This window comes from Arachis hypogaea, chromosome 1, assembly GCF_003086295.3.
Source record: "Arachis hypogaea cultivar Tifrunner chromosome 1, arahy.Tifrunner.gnm2.J5K5, whole genome shotgun sequence".
Taxonomy (NCBI): domain Eukaryota; kingdom Viridiplantae; phylum Streptophyta; class Magnoliopsida; order Fabales; family Fabaceae; genus Arachis; species Arachis hypogaea.
Window position 1 is genome coordinate 31739727 of NC_092036.1, and position 12871 is coordinate 31752597.

The window sequence follows — 12871 nt, forward strand, 5'->3', positions numbered from 1 at the left end:
TTTCCATCCTACTTCATCATTCTCAACCTCAATAATCAATTATATATATAACATTCCAAACATATATTCACTAATCATCATTTATCGCTATAAATCTTCATCATCAACTCAACCATGCTTCATATTATTGATCAACAATGTTCATTCATCCAAATCCATCATATTTCAATCATCATCATTTAACAACATCAACAATACCAATTCATTGTACATCATCAACCAACCAATCATCAACAACATATAAATTTTTAAACCTATCCTATGGGTCACTAGCCTAAGTGTCCATGAATATTATATACTACATAGAGGAAATCAAAATCATACCTTGAGCTTCCAACCACAAGCAAGCCTGCGAAAAGGACTCCAACAAGCACCAAAAGCTCCCAAACTCACAACAAACAAGCTATATACACACAAACTATCACTAACCAATCTAGGGCTCAACATAAACATAAAATCACAAGGGTTTCAAGAGCTCTTACCTTGTCCAACAGTTTTGGAAACCAAAACCATAAACAATCAAGTGCTAGAGTGTATCTAAAACACCCAAGACACAAGATTTCACTTAAAACCAAATCCTAAAACTTGAAATGCACAAGGACACGAAAACTGGGCAGGAAAAGAGATTTACCACAAAGCCTAGATAGAAATGACGGGCTCGGCAAGAACTTTGCGTAGCCGCTGACGACACGCAAATCGGAGCACCGTAGCTCAAGATATGATGAAAAGAGTAAGGAGATGAATAGTGCTCTTCTCTCTTCTCCTCTCCTCCTTGTAGCTGGTGTGTGTGTGTTTATGGGTGAAGGGTTCATTAATGAACCCTTATATATGTTGGACTTGGGCCCAACTTGGGCCCGGTCAAACTCGTTAGCGTTTTTAGTCCGTTTGGCCCAACTTTGGGCCAAACCTTTAACACTAACCCCCGATTTTCCATTCCTAATATGTTTCTAGGGTTTTCGACTGTTTTTACTTTTTCTCGTGCAATACCGAGCAGACTTAAATCGGTTCGACCGGTTCAACTGTCGGTTCGCGATTTTTTACGATTTTTCACAGAAAACACATTTTCTGTCTTAGAAAGACTTACTGAGTCCAAAAATTATATTTAAATCCACAAATTCTCATCCTAACTCTCTAGAATTTAATTTGGGCATTTAAATGATTTTATCCGTAAAAAATCTGGTACTTACATACATTGGACGTGCCTCTCTTCATGTTGAACGTGAGGCTTGCTCGATTAGAGGCACGTCGGACGTGTCTTTCTTGGGTTGAATGTAAGCTTGAAAGCAAGTCTCTGGGAGTGTTTTAGATTGGCACGTTGAACTCACCAGGTGGCATATTGGACACGGCAAGATACTGGCATCCTTGGGAGTCTCTGAATTTGGTCCAGTAACCTTTCTGTTTGATCCAGAAGCTCTTTGTTTGATCCAGCAATTTTTCTGTTTTGCTCACTTCTTATTTTCTCTTGCAATCAAAGAATTCAAACAATTCAAAGTAGTATGCACTAAACCATAAAATGGTTACTTAACAAGGAAGAATCACTAGCTTATTGAATAAAATTCTAAAAAAAGTTACTAAAGATGTGGATGTATCACAACACCAAACCTGAAACTTTGCTTGTCTTCAAGCAAACAGAGAATCTTGTATTCATAATTGAAGAACTAAATCTCACAACTCAAGGATGAGTCATAGTATTTCCATTGGATTTGGTTAGCCTTTTCAGTAGAAGCTGAAAATAATCCCTATTGGAGATGGAAGAACTTATTAGAGGGTAGGAAGGTATATAAAAAGGAGTTAAATGGAGGATTGAATGGAGGACGCTCGGTGCGTATTATGAAAAACTCCTGGATTAAAAATCTCCCACCATTAGCTACTCATATTCTATGTAATTGTGACTCAATTAATTTGGGTTAACCAACTTTAAACATAGAATAAACAATAAAATCAATATCTTAACACAAAAAATTTCAGTTTTAATCTAGACATTATAAAAGCAATTTTATAAATAAAAATTGTGGAAGGAGATAACTTGGTTACCTAGCCACTAGAAAGAAAAGGTAGTTACATTGTTGCCTTAAATTATACACTAGCTCATCAATTCTACCATCCGCCTCTCATTTAATGTTGATTCAGTACCAACAGAAAAAGCTTTGAAACTTTATTTAGGACTTATAATGTGAACTGAAAATTAGGATCTTCTTATGAAAGGTGATGCACAATGAAATTTCAGTAAACAAAAAATTAAATGATAGAATTCACACTACTTTTCTGTTTGTAGAAGATATCTTGCTATCAAGGAGTCAATCCTCAATTACTTAGTTTTTTGTGAGAAATCTTGGACAATCTGAACTAATTCAAGAACTGAAATTCTTAATCATACAAAAAATTTTAGAAACATGGCAGTGATGGATAAAATTAGTGGTGAAGATGAACAGAAGTAAAAATAGAATCTAGAAATGAAAAGAAATGGCTAACATATTGTAAAAGTTCTGGAAGGCACGCATCAAGTTTATTTTTGAAGGTGAAGCTTTTTTATGAATAGTATATCTTAGATCTGATAAAAAGTAACAACGTTGAGTTTCTAGCCAACTTCATGTCCTAACTCGATGAAGAAGATAAGTCTCTTCACCGGTTACTTTTACTTTACTTTCCTCACTTCCTTTACTTGCTTTTTTTTTTGTTGTTCATTTTAAAAAGTTTTTTTGTAAAAAATTTTAGTTTTAGCCATTATATGAAGTCACATATATTAATTTACTAAAACGTAGTTTTATTTATAAAAAAATTCAGCACGTAGCAAGTTTTTTTTATTACATAGAAGTCGAAACTATTAAGATAAAATTCTAACCAGTGTTTTCGGAGGATTAAAAAAATGTTAAAAAAACGATAACATTAAAATAAAAAATAGATATTTGATATTTTAATATATTATGTCAAAATAAAATATTAAATTAAATCAATCAAATTCTAATTGGTTTGCTTTAATTTGATTTGGTTGGCCTAAAGAAAAACAAACTAAACTAAGCTAAACATTTTACGTAAAATTAATTTGGATGAGTCTTTCTTAAAATATCGATCCAAATCACAAATATAATTAAATTCGATGTAAATATATTGTGTAACTAGGTATTTATTTTATTGTATTCAAAGAAAGAATCAAATCGTTTAATACTAATAAAATAAAATAAATGTCTCTTATAAAAGTAATATATGTGAGATATAAGATGTGAGATAAAAAATAGTTAAAAAGCACTTGCTAGCAAGTTAATAGATACATGTGTTGATGTAAAGCAAGTGTTACAAATATATGTGTTATGGCTCTAAAAATGTAGAAACCAAATGTTTCATATCTATATAGAAGAATACTTACTCTTCGTGAATAGGGTCCTCTTTGTTTGTCTTTTATTTTATCCCTTTTGCATCATATTATTTTTGCGGAAAATCCCAAAAAACCAAGGTTTATTTGGAAAAAAAAAGTAAACTATTATTTTTAACTTTTTTTATGACATACATATAATTATTGTATTCTATATTTTGAAATATGTTTGACTCAATCATTTACATATTTAAAAATTTATACGAATACAAATATTTGAATAATTTTATACTATCATTAAATAATAATTAAACTAAAACATTATATCAAATCATGATACACCAAGACATTTTTGATAGAATATTCTTTAAAAAAAAGGTACAATTATATTTAAGGTTTTCAATAATCTTTAACAATGAAAACAGTCTTCACAATCAACGAATAGTTGAAAGGTGTTTATCAAAGTAGTGACAATAACAATACCTATATATACCCTCAGCTGTTTCAATCTTTCAAAGACCCTTGTAAAAGAAATTCATAGAATGATCATACGATTTTGGTAGAGTCAACAGGATGTGATGATTGGATTTTTGACGGTTTAGAATTTCATAAATGAATTCTCGTTGCAAGTATAGTTTCTAAACCAACAATAATCCTTTCATACAAAAGATTGTTTGTCACAAGTAACAAACCCCTAAAATTAATAACCAAAGTATTCAAACCTCGGGTTGTTCTCCCTAGGAATTACAATAAAGTGTCTTGTTATTGGTTGTGAGTTATTTTTGGGGTTTTGATAAGAAACATGGAAGTTAAATGCTAAAAAGTAAACTAATGGCTACAAAGGTCTTGGCAAGGGTTGGTGGTCAAGGATCTCTATCCTAATCACTAACCACAATATGAGAATTAGCAAGGATTAATCTCATTAAATCATCCTCTAACTAGTAGTAAAGGAAAGTCAAATGAGCTATATCAATCCTAATCCATAAGTCCTAACTCTCCACTAATTCAATTAGTGAGAACTAGAGTCAATGGATCCCAATCATCAATTATTTGGACATTAGTAACTCAAGAGTTCCTAAGTTACCTTTCCAAGCCAAGAACATAAAACTCTACTCTAAAATCCAACCAAGCATTTTCTCAAACACTTGGAAGGCACAAAAGAAAAAGCATAGTAAATTGACAACAAGAATGAAATCTAACAACAATTATTTAAAGGAATTAACAACAACAATCAAAAGAAACACATTTATTATGAATTACCTTGATTGAATTGAAAGAGTAGAAGAAACAAAAGTAGATCTACAACAAAACACAAGAACAACATAAAGAAAATTACAACAAAAGAATGGAAGAAGAATGAATGTAACAATAAGGAATTGAGAAGATAGAAGTAGAAGAAGATGAATTAAAATCTAGATCTAAGAACTAAACCTAATCCTAATCCTAATCCTAGAGAGAAGTGAGAGCTTCTCTCTCTAGAAACTACTTCTAAAACTAAACTATGACTAATGGTAACTAACTTTAAATGTTGTGAAGTATCATGTTGATTCCCCCTTCACTCCTTGGGTTAAATAGCATCAGAAATGAGTTGGATTGGGCCCACAAGGCTTTAGAATTCGCTGGCCACGTTTTGCTTTAAGTGAACCAGGTGGCAGCAACGGCGCGTGCGTGTACTATGCGCGTACGCGTCACCATGCACGGTTCAACCATAGCAAATCTTATATCATTTCGAAGCCCAGGATGTTAGCTTTCCAACCCAACTAAAACCGCATCATTTGGACCTCTGTAGCTCAAGTTATGGTCGATTAAGTGCGAAGAAGTCGGCTTGACAACTTTTGCGATTCCTTTATTTCTTCATGAGTTCTCCATTTCTACATGCTTTTCCTTCATTCCCTTGGTCCAGTCGTTGCCTCCTAAATCTGAAATCACTTAGCAAACATATCAAGGCATCTAATGGAATCAAGGAGAATTAGATTTAGCTATTTTAAGTCCTAAAAAGCATGTTTTCACTCTTAAGCACAATTAAAGGAGAAGTTATAAAACCATGCTATTTCAATGGATAAATGTGGGTAAAAGGTTATAAAATCCCCTAAATCAAGCACAAGATAAACCTTACAAATGGGGTTTATCAGGATGCGGAGAAAAAAAATGTGCAATGTGAAAAAACTGAGGACTGAATTTTAAAGATATCAGAGCCTTTAATTTAGTTATGTTATGCAATCAAAAATGGCGATTACAGACAAGAATGAACTCGCTGGTGCATCGAGTATATAAAAGTAAATATTTTAAGTATTCTGATTTCTTAAGGTAGAGACTAGGAACAATCCCTCTTGGGGTTGGAGGAGTTTGTTAGTGTTGGGAATAAGTAGTATGATCACAATCCAATCAATCATGTGTCAAATAATTTGTTATTGTTATTATATTAAAATATTAATATAATAAGATCTTTGATTAAATTTAGAGATTTATCATTGTGATAGTGATCATAATATTGAGAGATAAATCTTTTATAATTTAATCTAAATTGTTCTTGGTCATAGGATTATTAAAAAGGACATTAATAATCCGGAAAGATCAATATATATATAATGGTCTTCATTGGATAAGATTAATAGATCTCATTTATTAAATTATATATATAGATGATGCATATAGGGATATGACCATTGAACTGGCTCACTCTGAGAATTCCTAATGGTTATAATTACCGCATATTTGTCAATAGGATATTCTCAAGATGAACATAGTAATAGAGTTTCCTTTGACCTGCGACTATCATAGTAATTAACAACGTATTTATTATACTTTAATTCCGGACATAGGGTGCTAGTTGAATGGATATTGGGTATGATTTAAATACTTGTAGAATTAATGATCAGTCTATAAGGAATCCGTCAACTCTCGGTAAAGAGTTTGAGCTCTATGATTATAATGAATGAGATGAATAAAACCTTGGTTAAGGGGATTGAATGAATGATGAAATGAGTTTCTTATGTCATTCACAGTTCATTATAATAATGGTAACAAGTTAGAGTTTGACAATTAAACCATACTCTAAGGGTTAACCAAGAGCTGGAACTTTGTTCTTCTGAGGTTCTTAGTAAAATAGATTACTTCAAACTATCGAGTCGTTGAGGAGTGTTGCTAGACGCCAACCTTGATTAGTAAATTTAGTATGACTAATTTACTACCCGCTTAGTATTGAACCTATGGGATCATACACTAACGAGTGTTCTAATCTTTGCTGTAGAATTATTTAATTATTATTTTAATTTGATCAAATAAATAATTATTTTAATTCAAATGGAATATTATTATATTCTTTGCTAGCACCAAGAATATAATAATAGTATGATAATTGAGAATATTAAATGAGATTTGAGAATAATTAGTTATTCTATTCTAAATTTGAATTCTAAATTTGGATGAGATCCAAATTGATTCTGTTTCAAATTGAGTTATGATTTGATTCATAAATTTGTAGGATTCAGATTTAGAATTTTAAGATATGATTTAAATTTAAACTGAGATTCAAATTTAAAATCAGTAAAAAATCTCATACTATATATATGTATGACAAGAGTAGAGGAATATGAGAAAGAAAAGAGAATAACAAGAGTTTTATTCCTTTATCTCTACATAGATAGATGTATGTGAGCCTAATTCTTGGAGAAGAATTTTATGGTCTGCAAAGAGTTGCAAGAGGTTTCTCAATTTAGATCAGATGTCCATTGGTCAAGGAGTTGACAGCAAAGGTTGGTCTCGGTATGGATACGCATAGCGCCTTCGTACCATCGAAGGAGAAAATGATTTTTACTAGCATACATACAGGTATTTAGATCTGATCTACTATATATTATATTATTGGAATAAAGTTTAAGCACAAAATAGATCTTTAAGGATTACTTTCTTTTCTTCCACTGCGTGTTATGAACACATGGTAATCCTTCAGTTAGAGGGTAGGAAGGTTAAAGAAAAATGAGCAAAATGGAGGATTGGTAGATAATATTTGGTGCGTATTATAGAAGACTTCTGGTTTAAAAATTTCTCACACCTAGCTTCTTAGACTCTACCTAACTGTGACTCTAAACTAATTCTAGTTTACCAACTTCAAATACAGAATAGATAATGAAATCAACAACTCATTACAAAATATTTGAGTTTTAGTCTAGACATTATATAAGCAATTTTATATATAGAAAATATTAAAAGAGATAACTTGGTTACCTGACCACAGGAAAAAAAGGGTAGCTACAGTATTGTCTCAAATTATAGACTAGCTCATTAATTCTATCATCTATCCCCTTCATCTAATGACGATTTAGTGCCAATAGAAAAATCTTTGAAACTCCATTTGGGACCTAAAATGCGAATTAAAATTAGGGTCTTCTTACAGAAGGTGATGCATAATGAAATCCCAATGAACAAAATATTAAAGATAGAGTTCACTCTTTTTGTAGAAGATGTCTTGCTATTGGGAAGTTAATCCTTCATTGCTTGCTTTTCCTTGAGCAATCTTAGATAGTCTAGACCAATGCAGGAATTGAAATTCCTTATTCAAAAAAAATTTCAAAAGCATGACAGTGATTGATGGAATTAGTGGTAAAGATGAAGAGAAGTAGAAATAGAACCCAAAAATTAAGAAAAGTGGCTAGCCTACTATGGGAACTCCGAAAGGCATGCAACAAGTTTATTTTTGAAGGTGAAACTTTTGATTAACAGTGTGTCTGAGATCTGGTAAGGAGTAACAACGTCGAATTCCTAGCAAGCTTCATATCCCAGCTCAATGAAGAAGATGAGGCACTCACTAATTACCTCTACTTTCTTTACTTCCTTTACTTTATTTCTTTTGTTGTTCATTCTAGATACGTCTTTTTGTGAAAAATTTTAATTTTAGCCATTATATGAGACCTATCGTGGACCCAAACACTACTTTTTCATTCAATGATATCTTAACTTTAAACAAAAAAATGTTACTTAAATGTATTACATAAATTAATTTACCAAAAGATATAAAAATTAATAAGGTAGTAAGCTTTTTCTTATTATATAGAAGTGAAAACTATTAAAACGAAATTCTAACAAGAGTTTTCAAAAAATTAAAAAAAATTGTTAAATAAAAATTATTGAAATAAAAGATATAGGTATTTGATATTTTAATATATTATTTTAAAATTGAAAAACTGAATTAAATTAATCAAATTCAATTAACATCACCTCGTTGCAATAAATGATGAGCTCCTTGCCACTAGAACTGAGCTTCTTCCTCAAACTTGTATGTGGCAAACTCTACATACTGATTTTTAGGTACATGCTGAGCTTGCAACGCTCTCTCCATAGTCAGGAACTAGTTATCCGCCTCCGTAGGGTCCGTCGTACCCCTTAAGGTTGGTGGATCTACCTTCAGAAATGTCGCCAAGATTATCGGACCTCCATCAGCTTGGTGATTCCTCAGTCCATTACCATTCAAGTTTATCTTTTCCATAGCTTGGTTCATAGCCGCAACACTTTCTTGCATCGTGTTGACGAGATTAGTCATAGCTGTTAAGAACATAGCCTAATTATCCACCAGTGTGCCTCCCTCATTTTCTCTCTGCTCTCGTCTTCGACTATGTCTATGTCCACGAGACGCCATTTGGGTCTGTTCACAGTAAACAATTGATATTAAGGTGATCATTCTCAATATCTCAAGTCTAGTGCTTCAAATTCCCAAAAGGAAGTTCATGAACGACAATGATATATTTGTCAAGCAGACATCCTAGATAGCATGTATACACAACCCAGAGTATGCTCAGAAGCATAGTCAGTTCATCCCCCAAGCTTTATAAGAACGAACTGCTCTGAGTGTGATGCCACTTTGCTTTTGTCTTTTCCTTGTATGTATTTAATGTAACACCCTACCACATAGAGCTTTACGCCTAGGACGTAAATCAAAGGTGGTGAGGCGCTACGATATATATATATATATATATATATATATATATATATATATGAAGAATAGTTAACTAGGAGCATGATGCCAAGGCATCTTAGGCTAGTTTCACTAGCATTTTTCTGTTAGTTTTAGTTGTTTTATGCATTTTCTTGAGCTTAAAGTAACCAAGAATGGTTAAATGAACAACAAAGTAATGAATCATCCAAACAGTGTAATTTTGATGCAAATTCCATGAGTTTTTAGTTATATTACTTGAATGCTATGAATGGAAGAATTCTCATGAAAATCTGCAAGACTTTGATGCAATTGTGTGGATGATTTCAGGGAAGAAGAAGCTAGGCAAGGAAGCAACCAAATCTATAAAGGAAGCTTGAAGATCACATGTGGAGTACAATGTGAAAGTGGCGTTTAACCTCCAGTTTAACCTTAAACTGGAAGTTAAACGCCAGAATAAGGAATGCACCAAATGCTGAAAGTGGAAGGTTAAACGCCAGAATCATGAAAGCTGAGAAAAGAGGAAACTGGCGTTTAACCTCCAGTTTAACCTCAAACTGAAGGTTAAACGCCAGAATGAGAATGGCACCAAGGGAGTGATTCCACGTTTAACCTCCAGTTTGACCTCAAACTGGAGGTTAAACGTGTTCGAACTATATGAGGCACCAGGAAGCCATTTTCACGTTTAAGCTCCAGTTTGACCTCAAACTGAAGCTTAAACGTGTTCGACATTCACACTCCAGGGCTACCTTCTTCATTCCCACGTTTAACCTCCAGTTTGACCTCAAACTGGAGGTTAAACGTGTTCGGCATTTTTGCTACTCCAGGGTTGCCTTCTCATTTCCACGTTTAAGCTCCAGTTTGACCTCAAACTGGAGCTTAAACGTGTTCGACCAAGAATTGCCTCCAGGGTTGCAATCTTCATTTCCACGTTTAAGCTTCAGTTTGACCTCAAACTGAAGCTTAAACGTGTTCGAGTAATTACCCTCCTGGGTTGCTTTCTTCCAATTCCACGTTTAAGTTTCAGTTTAACCTTAAACTGAAACTTAAACTTCAACTTAATCGCCACTCTTTGAAAGGGTTTCTGGGCCAATTATATTGAGGTTTAAGTTAGCATTTGAACACAAATATTAACTTAAACCTATTATGGTATGAAACCCAATTGAATATCATAATTTATGGGATTGGGCCTGAAGAATTGATGAATCTGGAACTTCAATTTGTTGAGTCTTGTGTCATTACTTGTTTATCACTAAGTTTGCTCAATGAATGTTACAGAGTTGGATCACAGCCTCATCAGTATTATGGATCATAAACCCAAAGCAAAAAGGAAATCAGGGAAAGGCCTCAAAGCCCAAGAATCACAACAGAAGCTCAATTTAGAAAGTGTATAAATAGGATAGAATTGAAGTTAGTGAGGGACTTTTTGACACTTTAGCATTTTTTTACTTTTGTAATAGAATTCAGAGCTATGACTCACTAAACCCCTTTCATTGGGTTAGGGAGCTCTATTGTAATTCAATGAATCAATAATACTTTTTATCTTCTTCTTCAATCTTTTCTCTTGAATTTTGTTAGAAAGCTTCTCGATCTAATTCCATTGGGTAGTTGTCTTGGGAAAGAAATTATCCATAATTGGAATCCTTCGGAACCTTGGGAAAGGAATGGAGGATTCATGCTAGAGAAGCTTTCTCACAGTGAATTGGATTGGGGTTTGGATGGATATTGTGACATGTAATCCTACCAAATTGTGGTTCATGAAGCTGTGTGGTATAATCAGTGATCGAGCATCATCTCTTTTTATGAACATTTAAACCAAGGGATTGGGAATTTGTTTGTTTTTAGAGAGAATTGGTGAGCCAAGGAATTGGGATCCAATCATATAAGATTGCCAAGCAAAATTCAATGAATGCATTGGTTGAGGAAGAGATAGAAATGTTTTGATTCGGAGATCTCAATATCTCCTGAAACCCAATGAATTCCCCATTTCTGATCTACATTTTCTCTTTACATTCTGCAATTTAATTTCATGCAATCACCCCCATCCCTTTTAATTTCAGCAATTTAATTTCTAGCTCTTTAATTCATGCAATTTAATATTCCGCAATTCTCATCTAAATCTTGATTCCGCTCAACTAGAACAAACTTCTAATCCGAATTGCTCATTCAACCAATCCTTGTGGGATTCGACCTCACTCTATTGTGAGTTTTTACTTGACGATAACCGGTGCACTTGCCGGAAGGAATTTTGCCGATTGTGCAATTTCCTAAAATCATAGCATCAAGGTTATGCTACATCAATTTTATGGCGCCGTTGCCGGGGATTGGTTTTCGATTGACAATTCTCAAATTGGAAGTTAACTAGATTGAGCAATTTTTTTTTGTTTTGTTAATTTAGTTCAAGTTACTTGTTGAATTTTAATTTCTGCACTCTGTTATTTGCTTTTTCTTTCTTATGCCTTTCATTTCAAGCAACTAACTCACTGACCCACTAACTATTTGAATTAATTCCTCAACTGCTCTAACCATACTCTTCCATTAACCAAGAGTATTCCACTTGGTTGTTGCTTGTGGTGTGTTCTTGTATGACAGGTAGGAGAGGAGAGACATCAACCCCTCCATATACCGAACCAGAGAGGACCCTTCATAGACTTAGAAGAGAAGCAAGAAGGAAGAGGGTACTGGGAGAAGAAGAATCTGAAGGAGAATCTGAGGACAACTTTGAGGAAGCTCTAGATCTCAACATGGATAGAGAAGTTCACAACCATGAGAGGGATGATGGAAACAATGCCATTCCTGAGAGAAGAGTTCTTGGTTCATACATAAACCCAACCTTTGGGAATTGTGGTAGTAGCATTCAGAAACCACCCATTCAGGCCAACAATTTTGAACTCAAACCACAGCTAATATCACTGGTGGAGAACCATTGTTCATTTGGTGGGAGTGCTAATGAAGATCCAAATCAACATCTCACCAAATTCCTGAGAATTTGTGACACAGTAAAGTCCAATGGAGTCCAGGAAGATGTCTACAAACTGCTCTTGTTCCCATTTTCACTTAGGGACAAGGCAGCTAAGTGGCTGGAATCATTCCCAAGGGACAGCCTAACAACCTGGGATGAGGTGGAGAGCAAGTTTCTGGCACGTTTCTACCCCCCACAAAAGGTCAATAGGCTTCGATCTGAGGTTCAGACTTTTAAACAACAGGATGGTGAGACTCTCTACGAGGCATGGGAGAGGTTCAAAGAGTTGACAAGGAAATGCCCACCAAACATGTTCCCTGACTGGGTGCAATTGCATATTTTCTATGATGGACTTTCTTATGAATCAAGGAAGGCTGTAGACCATTCATCCGGAGGTTCATTGAACAGGAAAAAGACTGTGGAAGAAGCCATTGAAGTGATTGAGACAGTGGCTGAGAATGAGTACTACTTTGCTTCAGAGAGGCACAACACTAAGAGAGTGATGGAGCTGAACCATGTGGATACAATTCTAGCCCAAAACAAGGTGTTTGCCAAGCAACTAGCAGAGCTCACCAGGAAATTAGACACAAAGCAAGTGGCTGCACTACACACACAAGATCAAGAGGAAGTAAGCACTGAAGGAGGTGATTGGGAAGAGGCCAACTATGTG

The 12871-nt window shown here is 34.1% G+C and overlaps 1 non-coding gene across 1 annotated transcript; it reads right to left on the minus strand.

Annotated features, from left to right (window-relative positions):
* Window positions 1-12409: 12409 nt before the first annotated feature.
* On the minus strand, window positions 12410-12513 carry LOC112713108 (small nucleolar RNA R71). The gene has a single exon (XR_003158093.1). It is a non-coding gene; the product is annotated as a small nucleolar RNA R71 (small nucleolar RNA).
* Between the last annotated feature and the right edge of the window lie 358 nt (window positions 12514-12871).